We start from the raw sequence: 17982 nt of genomic DNA on the forward strand, positions 1-17982 counted from the left end.
TCATACAATAAACCCTAGCAACCCAATAGCCATTATTGCTCAGACTATTCCTATATATCCAAATGGTTCTTTTTTTCCGGAGTAATAGGCAACTACATGAGAGATAATTCCAAAGCCTGGTAAGATTAGAATATAAACTTCAGGATGTCCAAAGAATCAAAATAGATGTTGGTAAAGAATTGGGTCTCCTCCCCCTGCAGGGTCGAAGAAAGATGTATTTAAATTACGATCTGTTAAAAGTATAGTAATGGCGGCTGCAAGTACAGGAAGTGATAGAAGAAGGAGGACTGCAGTAATTAAAACGGATCAAACAAATAAAGGAATTTGGTATTGTGTTATAGTTGGGGGCTTTATATTAAAAATTGTTGTGATAAAGTTGACTGCCCCTAGAATTGATGAAATACCAGCTAGGTGAAGGGAGAAAATTGTTAAGTCAACAGAGGCCCCTGTGTGGGCTAAATTTCCTGCTAGGGGTGGGTATACGGTTCATCCCGTTCCGGCCCCTGCTTCAACTCCTGCGGAAGCTAAAAGTAGAAGGAGTGAGGGTGGAAGTAGTCAAAAGCTTATGTTGTTTATACGTGGGAAGGCTATATCTGGGGCGCTAAGTATTATTGGTACAAGTCAGTTTCCGAAGCCTCCGATTATAATTGGTATAACTATAAAAAAGATTATAACGAAAGCATGGGCGGTTACGATAACGTTAAAGATTTGATCGTCTCCTAGTAAAGTGCCTGGTTGACTTAATTCTGCCCGAATTAGGATGCTTAAAGCAGTTCCCACTATTCCTGCTCAGGCCCCAAAGATTAGATATAGGGTGCCGATGTCTTTATGATTAGTAGAGAATAATCAACGAATGAGAGTCACTGGTAGGATGGCCGAATGTTTAGGCGGTGGGCTGTAGACCCGCTTACAGAGATTCGATTTCTCTTCCTGTCAAATTGACCCTGTGGTGAAGTTCACATCAGATTGCAAATCTGAAGATACAGAAGTATACTCTGTTGGGGTCTATAGATCAAAGCTAAAATTAGCACTTAGCTGTTAACTAAGAGGTTGTAAGTATAACACTTGCTGGTCTAGTAAAAATTTTAGCTTAATATAAAGCATCTGATTTGCGTTCAGAAGATGTGAGTGTGTCTTGCAAATTTTATAATCAGAAATTAAGGGTAGTATCCCTTACTGTAAGCTTTGAAGGCTTAGAGTCTATATAACTTAAATTTCTAGTACATAATAAAGATCGCTATTAGCTGAGGTGTTAGAATGAATAGATTAATTGATAATATTGTCATTAAAGCTATAGGCTTATTTGGGGTCACACGTCAAAGAGTAAGATTTGTTGTTGGACATGGAGGTGATAAAATGATTGATAAGTAGCATATGCGGGTATAAAAAAATAAACTTAACAATGAGCCTATTATTATTATAAACAGATAGATAACAAGGTTTTGGTTGGCGAGTTCAACTGATGCTAAAAGTTTATTGGTAAAACCTGTTAGTGGGGGGAGGCCACCTAGAGATAATAGAAGAAGTAATAAAAGTATTTGAGAAATTTGATTGTGCTTATTTATGGTAAGTGCTGTAATTTTATTAGCTTTTAAAGTGTTGAGGTTAATGAATGTTGTGCTTGTAAGTAAGCAATAGATTAGTGTTGTAACTCAAGTAATTGTTGGGTTAAAGGGAGCTATGCTAGCAATTCAGCCTATGTGTGCGATTGATGAGTAGGCCATAATTTTTCGTGTTTGAGTTTGATTTAGGCCCCCCCAACCTCCAACAAACACTGATAATAAAGCTGGGCCAAGAATAAATGCATTATTTTGATCTTGTGCAATTTGAATAAGGAGAGTAATTGGGGCTAATTTTTGTCAAGTTGCTAGGATCATGCCTGTAGTAAGATCTAGGCCTGCTATTACTTCTGGAAGTCAGAAGTGTATTGGAGCTATACCTAATTTAAATATGAGAGCAAGAGTTATAGCGTTAAGGATAATTGGGTCGCTTGATGGGCTGATTGCTCAATTTCCTGAGTGCCAAGCGGCTAAACAGGCAGTAACAAGAAGTGTGGCAGAGCCTGCACTTTGAGCAATGAAGTATTTAGTAGTTGCTTCAATTGAACGTGGGTGATGTGTTTTAGCTATTAGCGGGATAATAGCAATTGTATTAATTTCTAATCCGATTCAAGCTAGAATTCAGCTGGTGCTTGAGAATGTTACAAGTGTGCCAAGACCTAGAGTTATTAGTAGTGTAGATTGAATTAAGGGGGATAGCATATAGTAAGAGATGCTGGTAACATCATATTTGGGGTATGGGCCCAAAAGCTTTATTTAGCTTATCTTACTTAGGATGTGGTGTAATGGAAACACGGAGGGTTTTGGTCTCTCAGATTAAGGTTCGAATCCTTTCATACTAACGAGGAAGAAAGGGGGTAATATCCCCTGTAGCCACTCTATCAAAGTGGTTCCTATTTTCGGACATACTTCCACTGTTAAAAATCCAGTTTATTATTAGTGTTTATATTTGAGGTACTCCTGCCCCCCCCAGTGACACAGCGAGGGATAGTTGAAGAGTAAAAAGGGCTAGGTTGAGGGGTAGAAAATTCTTTCACATAAGGTGTATCAGCTGATCATATCGGAATCGGGGGTATGAGGCTCGGATTCAGAGGAATAGGATAATGAGTGGGGTTGCTTTTATTATTACATTAATAATTGGTAAAATATTTAAATTGTTTGGTCCAAGAGGTCCTAGAAATATAATTGCTGTAAGGGTATTTATAAATAAGATATTAGAGTATTCAGCCAGAAAAAATAAAGCGAATGGACCTCCAGCATATTCTACATTAAAACCAGAGACAAGTTCTGATTCTCCCTCAGTTAAATCGAACGGGGTTCGGTTTGTTTCTGCCAAAGTAGAAACAAATCATATTGCTGCTAGTGGTCAGCTTGAGAGTAGGAATCAGGTGTGTTCTTGCGTATAAATAAAGGCTTGAAGGGAAAATCCTCCTGTTAAAATAATTAAACATAATAGAATTAAGCCTAGGCTTACTTCATATGAGATGGTTTGGGCTACGGCTCGAAGTGCTCCGATTAGCGCATATTTTGAGTTAGAGGCTCAACCTGAGCCAAGGGTGGCGTAGACTGATAAGCTTGAAATTGCTAAAATTACAAGAAGAGTAAGATTAATAGTGGAGATTGACTGTGGTATGGGAATAAATATTCAGAGCGATAGAGCTAAAGTTAGCGCTATAATGGGGGCTGCGATAAATAAGGCTGGGGAGGCTGCGGTGGGTCATACGGGTTCTTTTAGAAATAATTTTACTCCGTCTGCAATAGGTTGTAAAAGTCCTATAAATCCGACAACATTTGGTCCTTTGCGAAGTTGTATATAACCTAGGGTTTTTCGTTCAACTATTGTTAGAAATGCTACTGCAAGCAGGACTATTAAAACTAAAATTAAAGTGGATGTTAATATAACTAGCATAATTTATTTGGAAGGGGATTTGCACCCCTGGTATAAGGGCTTAAACCTTGTGCAATTACTGAGCTCTGCCACCCAAATAAACTTGTCTAGTTATTATTTTAAGTTGCTTACTATTCTTATTAAGTTGGTCTCATAAGATTGATGTAGGGTTTGCATTAGTGTATTGACCCTTACTTCTGCCGGTCCTTTCGTACTAGGGAAGTAGCAAACATAGATAGAAACTGACCTGGATTACTCCGGTCTGAACTCAGATCACGTGGGGCTTTAATCGTTGAACAAACGAACCTTTAATAGCTTTTGCGCCATTGGGGTGCCCCGATCCAACATCGAGGTCGTAAACCCTTTCGTTGATTCGGGCTCGTGGAAAGGATTGCGCTGTTATCCCTGGGGTAACTTGTTTCGTTAGGCAGCAAGTGATGCTGGGTCTATTAACGTTAGTTCTACTAGTGCTTAGAGTTGTAACTCTAGGCTAAGAAAATTGTATTTTCGTCGTCGTGGATATTACTTTTGTTCCGTGGTTGCCCCAACCTAAAACTGTGCATCGTGAATAATGATTATGCGATGTAAATGTTTGGAAGCTCCACAGGGTCTTCTCGTCTTATGGGTTTATACCCGCCTTTGCACGGGTAGGTCAATTTCATTGATAGGGATAAGGAGACAGTTATGCCCTCGTGTAACCTTTCATTCTAGTCTTAATTTACAAGACAAGTGATTACGCTACTTTTACACGGTCAAAGTACCGCGGCCATTCAATATTAATCATTGGGCAGGTCTTGCCTCCAATAGGCGATTCTTATCTGGAGGTGATGTTTTTGGTAAACAGGCGAGGCATGTGTTTGCCGAGTTCCTTCTCATCCTTTATATCTTCTATATTATGTTCCAGTGTAGGGTTAACGGTTATTAGTTCTTGTTTTTCCTGTCGGTAGTCATGTTGTTGATTTCCTGTTGTTTTAAGGGCCGTTAATTTCCAGTGGTTGGTCCGATCTGGTTTACACTTACATTTAGAGGGGTGCGACCTCAAATTACTAATCTTAGCAGGATATTTCCTATTATATAGGATTACTTAATAGTGGTTATAGGGTCTTTATATATTATGGTATTTAAAGTTTAGTAAACTTAAGCTGTAACGCTTTTCTTCTTGGTGGCTGCTTTTAGGCCTACTTAAGTTTATAAGTTGGATATTATCTAATCAATAGAGCTGTATCTCTGTTCACTAGGGCTGTACCCCTAGTGAATAAAACTTAAAATGTAGAGTAGTAAGATGTTTAAATTTATAAGTAATTTTGTTGCTTATCTACAAATTAAGATCAAGCTTAAACTTGTTTCTTAAGTAACCAGCTATCACTAGGCTCGGTAGGCTTTTCACCTCTACCCAGGGCTTTTTCCAATCTTTTGCCACAGATACGGATTAACTCTTATAGGTAATCCCAGGGTAGCTCGTCTAGTTTCGGGGAGGCGGCAGTATTTTCGGGTTTACTTGCTAAGCCATGATGCAAAAGGTACAAGATTTTATCTTTGCTTTACTTTACTTAGTTGATCTGTTTCATCACTTTTTCAATGTTCCCTTGCGGTACTATATGTGTTTTATTTTTCTATCACCTATACTAAAATGGGGGCAATGGTTTGCTGTAAATGTGTGAATGTTTTATAATCATAAATTAAAAGTTGTTAGATAAATATACTCAAATCAGTAATCAGAAGATCTTGAATCGCACAAGAATATTTTCGGTGTAAGGGAAATGCTTAACTTTTAAGCTATCTTCTGTTTTCCAAGCGCACCTTCCGGTACGCTTACCATGTTACGACTTTTCTCCGGGAGGGGTGTGGGAGAGTGACGGGCGGTGTGTACGCACCCTAGTGGCCAACTTCAACTAGACAAACTATTCTTGTTTACTGCTAAATCCACCTTCAAAATTATTTCATTAAGTTATTCGTATACTCTGGGGAGAGAGTGTAGCCCATCTCTGCCTGCCTCATAGGCTGCACCTCGACCTGACGTATTTGCATAGATAGCTTCTTTGCCTACGGTTATTCTTTTATAAGGTTGGCTGGCGACGGCGGTATATAGACTGGGGGCGAGAGGCGGCGGGGTTAAAACGTGGGGTATCGGGTTATAGGACAGGCTCCTCTAGGTGGGTTTAGGGTGCCGTCAAGTTCTTTGGGTTTTAAACGATTGTTCGTAGTGCCCTGGCGACGGTGGTTTATTTATGGCAGGCATAGCGGGGTATCTAATCCCGGTTTGTGAGTTTTGCTTTCGTGATGTCAAAGTGAGTTTATTAATATAGATTCTTTCGATGTTGAGATATTTAAGCATACCTATTCAACTAGCAGGCATGATGGCTTCTATAGTATTAGTTAAGCTAGTATTTTAATCACGCTTTGTGCCGGAGATATCAGCTTGAGCTCCTCGTATAACCGCGGTGGCTGGCACGAGGTTTACCAGCTCTAAAATACGTAACTTAGTCGGGCTTGCGTCCATAGCTTAAGGTTTATCACTGCTGAGTACCCTTGAGGGTGTGGGTGGCTAGGTGTTGTGGGCTAACTTATTGTGAGCCTGATACCATCTCTTTTTTATGTTTATAGTTAAAGGAGGTCCTCACGGGAGTGCGGAAACTTGCATGTGTAATTTCATATATAGTTGATATTAAGGCTGGAACTAATCCTTTGTGTCAAGGGGTTCTAAAACCATCTGAGCATCTTCAGTGCTCTGCTTTAATGTTAAGCTACTCTTGACATTTGAAAATCAGAGGGTAATTTAATGTTAAGATGCTAGCTTTGGGAGCTAGATACAGGGGTTTGAATCCCCTTCCTTTGAAAAATCTGTATGTTAAGTTTCAGTTGAATTTACCGGTGTTCTTTGATAGCAGAATTAACTTGTTTTCTAGGCGACCTAGAATTGGAAAGATTAAAATAAAAATTATAAAGTACACTGTTGATGCAATTTGTGTTATTAAAATAAATGGGTGTTCAGCTGGTTCTCCCCCTAGTCAAGTGAGTAGCGCTAGATCAGCAATCAGAATCCAAAATGTAACTTGGGCGAGCGGACGAAATTGAATGCCTCGTTGTTTAGAGGTGTGGGTAAAGGGGATAACCAGGAGGATTATGATGGCTGCTGCTAAAGCTATGACCCCACCTAATTTATTAGGAATAGATCGTAGAATCGCATAGGCGAACAGGAAGTATCATTCTGGCTTAATGTGAGGTGGGGTACTAAGAGGGTTGGCATAAATAAAATTGTCTGGCTCACCTAGTGCATTTGGGGCTAAAAGAGAAATTATAAAAAGAACCCCAAGTAAAATAACAAAGCCAAAAATGTCTTTGAAAGAGAAGTATGGGTGAAATTGAATTTTATCCAAATTAGAGTTAATTCCTAGGGGGTTACTAGATCCTGTTTGATGGAGGAATATAATATGGATTATAGTTATTGCTGCTAGGATAAATGGTAAAATAAAATGGAATGTAAAAAACCGGGTTAATGTGGCGTTTGATACTGAGAAGCCGCCTCATAATCATACTACAATATCATCTCCTACATAAGGTACTGCTGAAATTAAATTTGTAATAACGGTTGCCCCTCAGAAGGATATTTGCCCTCATGGTAGTACATAACCAACGAAAGCAGTAGCTGCAGTTAATGCAAATAAGATGACTCCAACGTTTCATGTTTCTTTATATAAATAAGAGCCGTAGTAGATCCCTCGCCCGATGTGAGCATAAATACAAATAAAGAATATAGAGGCCCCATTGGCATGAAGATTTCGTATAAGCCATCCGTTGTTAACATCACGACAAATGTGTATAACTGAAGAGAAGGCTAGTTCAGTGTTGGCGGTATAGTGTATCGCAAGAATTAGTCCTGTAATAATTTGTAAGATCAAACATAGGCTTAAAAGTGAGCCAAAATTTCATCAGGCTGAGATATTAGCAGGAGAAGGAAGGTCAACTAACATGCTACTACCAAGTGATAGGAGTGGGTGAGTTTTTCGAAGAATGGTTGGTGGGTGGGACATAATCAGATAACGTTTAAAATTACAATTAAAAAAAAAAATTTTAAAATTACAATTAAAAAAAAAAATTTTAAAATTACAATTAAAAAAAAAATTTTAAAATTACAATTAAAAAAAAATTTTAAAATTACAATTAAAAAAAAATTTTAAAATTACAATTAAAAAAAAATTTTAAAAATTACAATTAAAAATTTGATTGGGTGGTTCTTATAGTTGAATTCTACAACGGTGGTTTTTCAAGTCGCTAGTTTAAGTTAAAGTCTTAATGAGAATGCTGCTTTAAGAAGAGGTTACATCTTCACTCGCTGGTTTACAAGACCAGTGCTTTATATTTAAGCTATTAAAGCTTTATAAGTTAGGTAAAATGACCAAAAGTTCGCCGGTTCCTGAGGGGGTTGACGGCAGCAATGAACTTGGGGGGTCAAAGGGGGTAAGGGGGTTGTCGTGAAACCGCGGGAACGAGAGATTATTGAAGCTGGGAAAGGTATATCATATATGCCCTATGCCTGGATGGATGTGAGCTATCAGTGAAACATACTTGTATACCCTTCGGGAAATCGAGCTTAGCAGTTGTATGCCAAGAGTGATAAAAGGAGTACCTTAGTCTGGGATAAGCCTATGCAATGAGTTGTAATGGTATTTGGAGGAGTAGGTACTTATGCCATTATATATACCTATGCCATAGAGGCATATACCTATGCCATTATATATACCTATGCCATAGAGGCATATACCTATGCCATTATATATACCTATGCCATAGAGGCATATACCTATGCCATTATATATACCTATGCCATAGAGGCATAGGTGAGGAAGAGGGTTTGGGGGGGTATTGAGTGCTCTGACGTAAAAGTAATAGTTTTATTAGAGCATATGTTAAGTTTCGTTTTATGTTTTTTTATAATATTTTTATTGGGGGTCGCTGTGGTTGTTTTAAGCCCTTCTCCCTATTTTTCTGCTTTAGGCTTAGTATTTGTTGCTGTTTCTGGGTGTATTGTTATTTTGTACCATGGGGGTACCTTTTTATCTTTAGTTCTGGTTCTATTATATCTTGGTGGGATGATGGTAGTTTTTGTGTATTCGGCAGCCTTGGCTGCCGATCCTTACCCTGAGATTCTTGGGGGTCGGTTGTTTTGATTTTTTATAGTCTGTGTTTTATGCGTTTGTTTTGCTGGCTATTTTTATTTTAATAATTTTTTATTGAGCACATTAGTGGCTTGTGATGGGGTAGATTATGTTGGTGGTATTTTTGGGGCCGAGTGGTTAGGAGTCACGACTTTTTATGAGGTTGGGTTTATTCTTATGTTGGCTGGATGAGCTTTATTAGTTTGTTTATTTTCTGTTTTAGTAGTTGTTCGTGGGGTAGATCGTGGGGCCCTGCGAGCTGTGAGACTAAGTGTAATTAGAGCTAGGGCAAAGGCTATTAATGGTAAGGTGGCAGAGTTTAGTCGGTGCGCTTCTGTCAGTATTGTCGAGGGTTTTAATTGGTTACTGGCTAATCCTTTTGGTCCAATTTTTTCAAGTCAGGTTAGGTCTATTGCTTGGGTTATTAGTTTTTGGCTTCATACCAGAGATAGACGGGATAGGGAGCGATGAATAATGTGTGGGTAGAATGCTAGTTGAGTAAAAAAGGAGAATACAGTCTGGTTAGTTTTTTTATTAGTTAACTCCATAGAGATAACTAAGCTAATAATGAATATAATTAGGGCAATAGTTTTAATGTAGGGCGGTATTGTAAAGATTTGAGGTTTTATTGGTGGTAGTGTGCTTGTCAGAATTAATCCTGAGATTATACTACCTCAGGCTAGACGTTTTAGGGGGTTTTTAATGAAGTTATTTTCGTGTGTGGGGGTCATGGCTAAATATCGTGGTGTGCCGGAGGCTGATATAATAATTAGTCGTGAGCTATAGGCAGTTGTTAGTGTTACGGCTAGGAGGGTAACTATTAGGGCCCAGGCATTAGTATAGGAGGTGTTTAGGGCTTCTAGAATAAGGTCTTTTGTGAAGAAACCGGCTAGGAACGGCAAGCCTATTAATGCTGCTGATCCAATGGTTATGCAGGATGTTGTTAGAGGGAGATTATTGTTTAAACAACTAAATTTTCGAATGTCTTGTTCATTGTTTATATTATGAATAATACTTCCTGAGCATAAGAAGAGTATGGCTTTGAAAAAAGCATGTGTACATATATGGAGGAAGGCAATGTGTGGGTGGTTGAGGCCAATTGCTACTATTATTAGGCCCAGCTGGCTTGATGTAGAAAAGGCAATAATTTTTTTGATGTCATTTTGGGTTGTTGCACAAAGGGCAGCGAAAATAGTGGTCATTGCTCCAAGGCATAGCGTTATTTCTAATATAAAGGGGTAATTTTGAAATAGTGGGTGGAGTCGAATAAGAAGGAATACCCCTGCAACAACTATAGTACTTGAGTGAAGTAGGGCTGAAACAGGTGTGGGGCCCTCTATTGCAGCTGGGAGTCAGGGGTGGAGTCCGAATTGAGCTGATTTTCCTGTGGCTGCGATTAAGAATCCCAGGGTTGGGATAATGTATTGTTGATCAGATAAAAGTAGAGTAATTTGTTGTAAATCTCAGGAGTTAGTGTTGGAGCATATTCAGACTATACTTATTACTAGTCCAATGTCTCCGATGCGGTTGTAGGCTACTGCTTGAAGAGCAGAAATGTTAGCTTTTGTTCGACCTGATCATCAACTAATCAGAAGGAAGGATATAATTCCTACCCCTTCTCAGCCAATAAATAGTTGTAGAAGGTTATTTGCAGAGATAAAGGTGATTATTGTAATTAAAAATAGAAGAAGATATTTAAAAAATTTGTCTACAAGTCGTTCTTTTTCTATATATCATTGTGAGAATTCTATAATGCTTCAGGTGATTACTAAGGCGATTGGGGTAAAAATAGCGGTATATTTGTCGATTTTAAAAGATGGGGCAATATTAAATAGGGTTCAGTCTATCCAGGGTTTTAGTGTAAGAGTGGTCTCTATATTTTCGTTTAAGTAAATAGTTAATGGGATTAGACTAATAAATATAGAGGTTTTAACTAGTTTAGTTGTAAGAATTATAGATGGTTTTGGTATAATGATAGGGGGAAGAAGGATAATAATTGTAAGTAGTGCTCCGGAGTTTATAATTAGGGTTAGATAGTTAGAATTCATTAGCTTCTACTTGGACTTGCACCAAGATTGGTGGCACCTAAGGCCAGCGGATTTCTGCTTATCCTTTAGAAGCTCGAGAGGACTGTGGAGTTGAACCTCAGGGGAAAGAATTAGCAGTTCTTAGTGCTGCCTTGCTCCTCTCGGCAGGCAGAGGGGTTTTAACCTTCATTATTAGACTCACAATCTAATGTTTTATTTAAACTATGCGTGCCTCTAATTATAATAGTGCTTGGATTGGCAATAAGAAGAATGACAGGGGCTATATGTATAAGTATTAGAAGATGTTCTCGGGTGGTACTAGGATTAACTGGAGCATGTTTATTAGGGTGTTCATGTTGTGTTATAATAAGCATATTTAGTGAGAAAAGAGCAGTTAATGTCATGCTTAGGCCTAGTGGGATAATAGTTCAATTTGATCAGCTAAATAAGGAGGTGATGATTAGAATTTCTGCTATAAAGTTTGGGAATGGGGGTAGGGCTATATTAGCAAATGTTATTATAAGTCATCAGAATGATATTAGAGGAAATAGGGCTTGTAGGCCTCGGTTTATAAAGATTGAACGTGTGTGAGTACGCTCATATGTGATATTAGCAAGACAAAATAAGCCTGATGACACTAATCCGTGTGCAATTATTATTGCAAGAGCTCCAGATCATGCTCAGGGTGTTATTGTGAAAATTCCAGCTACAACTAAGCCTATATGGCTGACAGATGAGTAGGCAATTATAGATTTTAGGTCTGTTTGTCGTAAACAAATTGAACTAGTCACAATTATTCCTCATATAGCAATAATTATAAAAGGGATAGCCAAGTCTTTAGTTAGGGGGATAAATAATGATGACATGCGAATTATGCCATAGCCTCCTAGTTTTAATAGAATTGCGGCTAAGACCATAGAGCCTGCAATTGGAGCTTCTACGTGAGCTTTTGGTAATCATAAGTGGAAGATATAAAGAGGTATTTTAATCAAAAAGGCTAAAAAGCAGGCAACTCATCACAAGGCTTCAGATCATGGTGTGTTTGAGAGTAGCGAGAGATCTGAAAGGGGGATGATGTATGTTGATAGGGAGTTTAAGTGGGTTTGAATCATAATGAGGGCAAGAAGTAGGGGGAGAGAGGCAGATAAGGTATAGAAAAGGAAATATAGACCAGCTGTGAGCCGTTCTTTCTGGTTTCCTCAGCGGGTAATAATTAAAAGGGTGGGGATTAGGGTAGTTTCAAAGGCAATATAAAATATTAGCAGGTTGGAGGCCCCAAAAGTAATACATAGAAGGACTTGAAGGAGGATAAGTAAAGAGATTATTGTTTTTTGTCGTGTGATTGGCTCAGTTTTTATGTGTGCTTGGCTAGCTATAATGGTTAGGGGTAGTAGTCAGCAAGAGAGTATAATTAGTGGGCATGAAAATTGGTCAATGCTTAAGAGGGAGTTGGTTGAATTATGCTCAGTTATGTCTGTGCTTAATGTGAGTGTTGTCAAAGTTGCAATTAAAAAGCTGAAGAAGGTTGTAGCAGTTCATAACATGCTTTTTTTGTTAATTAAAAAGGTTATTGGAATTAATATAATTGAGGGGATGATGAGTTTTAGCATTTTAATAGATTTAGGGCTTTTAATTGGTCGGTGTTATGAGTACGAGCTGTTGCAATTATTAAAGATAGTCCCATGCCAGCTTCACAGGCTGAAAAGGTTAAAATAATAAGTGGTGCTGCTATTATTGGAAGTGACGTATTGTTTAAGGCTCATAGTGCTGTAGAGACATATAGTGCTAGGGCTATGCTTTCTAAGGTAAGTAGAAGAGAAAGAAGGTGTTTTCGTTGCAGGGATAGGCCTAATAGGGCTAGGAAGAAAGATGTAAAAATTAATGTCAGGGGCATGTGAGAGTAGGTGTTCCTGAAAGTTCAGGATTAATTGAGCCGAAATCAATTGTCTTAATTAGACTAAACCCCAATAAACTATTCTGCTCAATCAAGTCCTCCTTGTAATCATTCATAGATTAGGCCTAATGTAAGAAGAATGACAAATAGGGAAGCTCAAAGAAGGGTTAATTCCGGGTGAGAAATGTTTGTTGCTCATGGAGATGGGAGAAGAAGAGCAATTTCTAAATCGAATAGTAAAAATAGAATAGCTACTAGAAAGAATCGAAGGGAGAATGGTAGGCGGGCAGATCCTTGTGGGTCGAAGCCGCATTCGTAGGGGGAAAGTTTTTCACTATCAGGTTTTATAATCGGCAGTCAAAATGCTAGTAGGGCTAAAATAGACGATAGTGTTAGAGTTAGGGTAATTATAACTATGAAGGAGTTCATATGCCTTTTCTTGGGTTTATACCAGGTTTGGTTGGTTGGAGGCCAACTATATTAAGTGTATTAAAAAGGCAGGTTAGGTTAAGAGCCTCATCAGTAGATCGAGATATACAAGAATAGTCAAACAACATCTACAAAGTGTCAGTATCAAGCAGCGGCTTCGAAACCGAAGTGATGTTTAGAGGTAAAATGATATTGTATGTGTCGTACTAGGCATGTAAGTAGAAATAGGGAGCCAATAATTACATGTAAGCCGTGGAAACCTGTTGCGACGAAAAAAGTAGAGCCGTATACGCTGTCTGCTATTGTAAATGGGGTTTCATAGTATTCTATAGCTTGAAGGGCTGTGAAGTAAAGTCCAAGCAGAACTGTCAGGGCTAGAGCTTGAGTTGCTTCTGTTCGGTTTTTTTCAGTAATACTATGGTGGGCTCAGGTTACGGATACTCCGGAGGCAAGTAGAACTGCAGTATTTAATAGTGGTACTTCAAATGGGTTCAGTGGGGTAATTCCTGTTGGAGGTCATATTAGGCCAAGCTCTAGAGTTGGTGCCAGGCTGGCGTGATAGAAAGCTCAGAAAAAACCTGCGAAAAAACAGACTTCTGAGATAATAAACAAGATTATTCCATAGCGTAGGCCTTGTTGAACTGGAGAAGTGTGATGGCCTAGAAAGGTGCCTTCTCGAACAACATCTCGTCATCATTGATATATTGTAAGAAGTATCAGAATTAGGCCTAGTGTTATTAAGATATAAGAATTTTTATGGAATCATATGGCTAGGCCGGAGGTTATTAATAGTGCGGCGCCAGCACCGGTTAGGGGTCAGGGGCTTGGGTCTACCATGTGGTATGCGTGAGCTTGGTGGGACATAGACGTTTTCTTGAAGATAAAGGGTTAAAAGTAGAATAAAGACGTATGCTTGGATTATAGCAACAGCTAATTCTAGAATAGTTAAAAGGAAAAGGAGTAATGAGGTAGCTAGTGTAAGTGAGATTATTGGCATTACTGCAAAGGTGGTAATAGAGATTAATTGAATAAGTAGATGTCCAGCTGTTAAATTGGCAGTTAGTCGGACTCCTAGAGCAATAGGTCGGATGAAAAGGCTAATAGTTTCGATAATAACAAGTATAGGGATGAGTGCAATTGGGGTGCCTTCTGGTAATAAGTGGGCTAAGGCTTCTGTTGGTTTTTTTTGTAAGCCGATAAGAACCGTAGCTAATCATATTGGTACTGCTAACCCTATATTTATTGATAGTTGGGTAGTAGGTGTATATGTGTAAGGTAATAACCCTAGAAGGTTGATTGTTAGGATAAATATTATAGAGGCTATACAGATTAGGGCTCATTTGTGTCCTTGTGAGTTGATTGGAGTAAATAGTTGTTTAGTGATAGTTATTAGTGTAGGTATCAGTAGTGTGTGGTAGCGAGATTTAATAAAATTTGGTGTTTGTAAAATTAGTAAAATACTAGGGATTAGTATAGCTAATCAGGCTAGAGGGAGCCCAAATATGGTTGGGGATTTAAATTGGTCAAAAATTGCTAGTGTCATGGTCAGGTTCAGGTGGGTTGTTTGGGTTTAGTGGCTTGTTGAGCAGAGACGGTGTTTTGTGTTTGGTAAAATATAATAGTTGGCATAATTAGTAATAAAATAATTAATCATGATACTGTAAGTATAGAAAATCAAGGAGCGGGCTCAAGTTGTGGCATATCACTAAGGGAGAACATATTCACCCATCTTCAGCTTAAAAGGCTGATGCTAAGTTAGCTTCTTAGTGGCAGTATATATGTTAGGATTCTAATACATCAGTAGTTCAACTTTCGAAATATGAGAGAGGAACAGCTTCTAGTGCGATTGGTATAAAACTATGATTTGCACCGCAGATTTCTGAGCATTGACCAAAATATAGGCCTGGTCGAATTGTAATAAATGTTGCTTGATTTAATCGGCCTGGGACTGCATCTACTTTAGTACCTAAAGATGGGATAGTTCAGGAGTGGATTACATCTTCTGATGTAATTAACATGCGAATAGGGGATTCTATTGGTACTACGATGCGATGGTCTACGTCTAGAAGGCGGATTCCTCCTGGCTCTAGTTCATTAGTTGGCGTTATGTAAGAGTCAAATTCGATCTGATTATAATCAGTGTATTCATAGGATCAGTATCATTGATGTCCAACTGCTTTAATTGTTAAATGTGGGTCACTGATTTCGTCGGTAAGGTAAAGAATGCGTAGGGATGGAAGAGCAATTATAATGAGGACAATGGCTGGTATAACTGTTCATACGATCTCTACTTCTTGAGAATCAAGAGAGTGTTTATTTGTGAATCGGGTAGTAACTATCAGAGTAATAAGATAGAAAATTAGTACACTAATTAAGAATACAACTGTTAGAGTGTGATCATGAAAATGAATAAGTTCTTCTATGATAGGGGAGGCTGCATCTTGAAGTCCTAGTTGAGCTTGCTGTGCCATAAGCAAGATACATGAGTATAAGCTCATAATATTACCTTGACAAGGTAGTGTAATAGTTTTACTAGTATCTTAAGAAAGTGGCAGATATGGTTATGCACCTGGCTTGAAACCAGCGTAGGGGGGTTCGAATCCCTCTTTTCTTGAAGTTAGCTTGGACATAGGCTGGTTCTTCATAAGTATGGTAGGGAGGTGGGCAGCCATGAAGTCATTCAATATTAGTGTTGAGAAGGTCTGTAGCAACAGCTTTGCGTTTAGAAGAGAAGGCTTCTCATAAGATAAATATAAATAGTATAACGGCAATTAATGAGATTGTTGATCCAATTGAGGAAACTACATTTCATGTAGTGTAGGCATCTGGGTAGTCTGAGTAACGTCGTGGTATGCCAGCTAAACCTAGGAAATGTTGGGGGAAGAATGTAAGATTTACACCAGTAAACATAATTACAAAGTGTGCTTTTGATCAGGTTTCGTTAAGTGTATAGCCCGTGAATAGTGGGAATCAGTGGACGAAGCCCGCCATGATTGCGAAAACAGCTCCTATAGATAATACATAATGGAAGTGGGCTACTACATAGTAAGTATCATGAAGGATAATATCTAGTGATGAGTTGGATAAAACGATTCCGGTGAGTCCTCCTACAGTGAATAAGAAAATAAAGCCTAAGGCCCATAGTATGGGGGTGTGTCATACGATTTTTCCGCCATGGAGAGTAGCTAGTCAGCTAAAAACTTTAACTCCTGTTGGGATGGCAATAATTATTGTGGCTGATGTAAAGTAGGCTCGTGTATCAACATCTATTCCTACTGTAAATATGTGATGGGCTCATACAATAAACCCTAGCAACCCAATAGCCATTATTGCTCAGACTATTCCTATATATCCAAATGGTTCTTTTTTTCCGGAGTAATAGGCAACTACATGAGAGATAATTCCAAAGCCTGGTAAGATTAGAATATAAACTTCAGGATGTCCAAAGAATCAAAATAGATGTTGGTAAAGAATTGGGTCTCCTCCCCCTGCAGGGTCGAAGAAAGATGTATTTAAATTACGATCTGTTAAAAGTATAGTAATGGCGGCTGCAAGTACAGGAAGTGATAGAAGAAGGAGGACTGCAGTAATTAAAACGGATCAAACAAATAAAGGAATTTGGTATTGTGTTATAGTTGGGGGCTTTATATTAAAAATTGTTGTGATAAAGTTGACTGCCCCTAGAATTGATGAAATACCAGCTAGGTGAAGGGAGAAAATTGTTAAGTCAACAGAGGCCCCTGTGTGGGCTAAATTTCCTGCTAGGGGTGGGTATACGGTTCATCCCGTTCCGGCCCCTGCTTCAACTCCTGCGGAAGCTAAAAGTAGAAGGAGTGAGGGTGGAAGTAGTCAAAAGCTTATGTTGTTTATACGTGGGAAGGCTATATCTGGGGCGCTAAGTATTATTGGTACAAGTCAGTTTCCGAAGCCTCCGATTATAATTGGTATAACTATAAAAAAGATTATAACGAAAGCATGGGCGGTTACGATAACGTTAAAGATTTGATCGTCTCCTAGTAAAGTGCCTGGTTGACTTAATTCTGCCCGAATTAGGATGCTTAAAGCAGTTCCCACTATTCCTGCTCAGGCCCCAAAGATTAGATATAGGGTGCCGATGTCTTTATGATTAGTAGAGAATAATCAACGAATGAGAGTCACTGGTAGGATGGCCGAATGTTTAGGCGGTGGGCTGTAGACCCGCTTACAGAGATTCGATTTCTCTTCCTGTCAAATTGACCCTGTGGTGAAGTTCACATCAGATTGCAAATCTGAAGATACAGAAGTATACTCTGTTGGGGTCTATAGATCAAAGCTAAAATTAGCACTTAGCTGTTAACTAAGAGGTTGTAAGTATAACACTTGCTGGTCTAGTAAAAATTTTAGCTTAATATAAAGCATCTGATTTGCGTTCAGAAGATGTGAGTGTGTCTTGCAAATTTTATAATCAGAAATTAAGGGTAGTATCCCTTACTGTAAGCTTTGAAGGCTTAGAGTCTATATAACTTAAATTTCTAGTACATAATAAAGATCGCTATTAGCTGAGGTGTTAGAATGAATAGATTAATTGATAATATTGTCATTAAAGCTATAGGCTTATTTGGGGTCACACGTCAAAGAGTAAGATTTGTTGTTGGACATGGAGGTGATAAAATGATTGATAAGTAGCATATGCGGGTATAAAAAAATAAACTTAACAATGAGCCTATTATTATTATAAACAGATAGATAACAAGGTTTTGGTTGGCGAGTTCAACTGATGCTAAAAGTTTATTGGTAAAACCTGTTAGTGGGGGGAGGCCACCTAGAGATAATAGAAGAAGTAATAAAAGTATTTGAGAAATTTGATTGTGCTTATTTATGGTAAGTGCTGTAATTTTATTAGCTTTTAAAGTGTTGAGGTTAATGAATGTTGTGCTTGTAAGTAAGCAATAGATTAGTGTTGTAACTCAAGTAATTGTTGGGTTAAAGGGAGCTATGCTAGCAATTCAGCCTATGTGTGCGATTGATGAGTAGGCCATAATTTTTCGTG

At 38.4% G+C, this 17982-nt stretch overlaps 1 pseudogene; it reads right to left on the reverse strand.

Moving 5' to 3' along the window:
• Window positions 1–5230: 5230 nt before the first annotated feature.
• Window positions 5231–6038, reverse strand: LOC144738880 (18S ribosomal RNA; annotated as a pseudogene).
• Between the last annotated feature and the right edge of the window lie 11944 nt (window positions 6039–17982).

Source organism: Lampetra planeri, unplaced genomic scaffold (assembly GCF_965212315.1).
Source record: "Lampetra planeri unplaced genomic scaffold, kcLamPlan1.2.h2 scaffold_1204, whole genome shotgun sequence".
NCBI classification, from domain to species: Eukaryota; Metazoa; Chordata; class Hyperoartia; order Petromyzontiformes; family Petromyzontidae; genus Lampetra; species Lampetra planeri.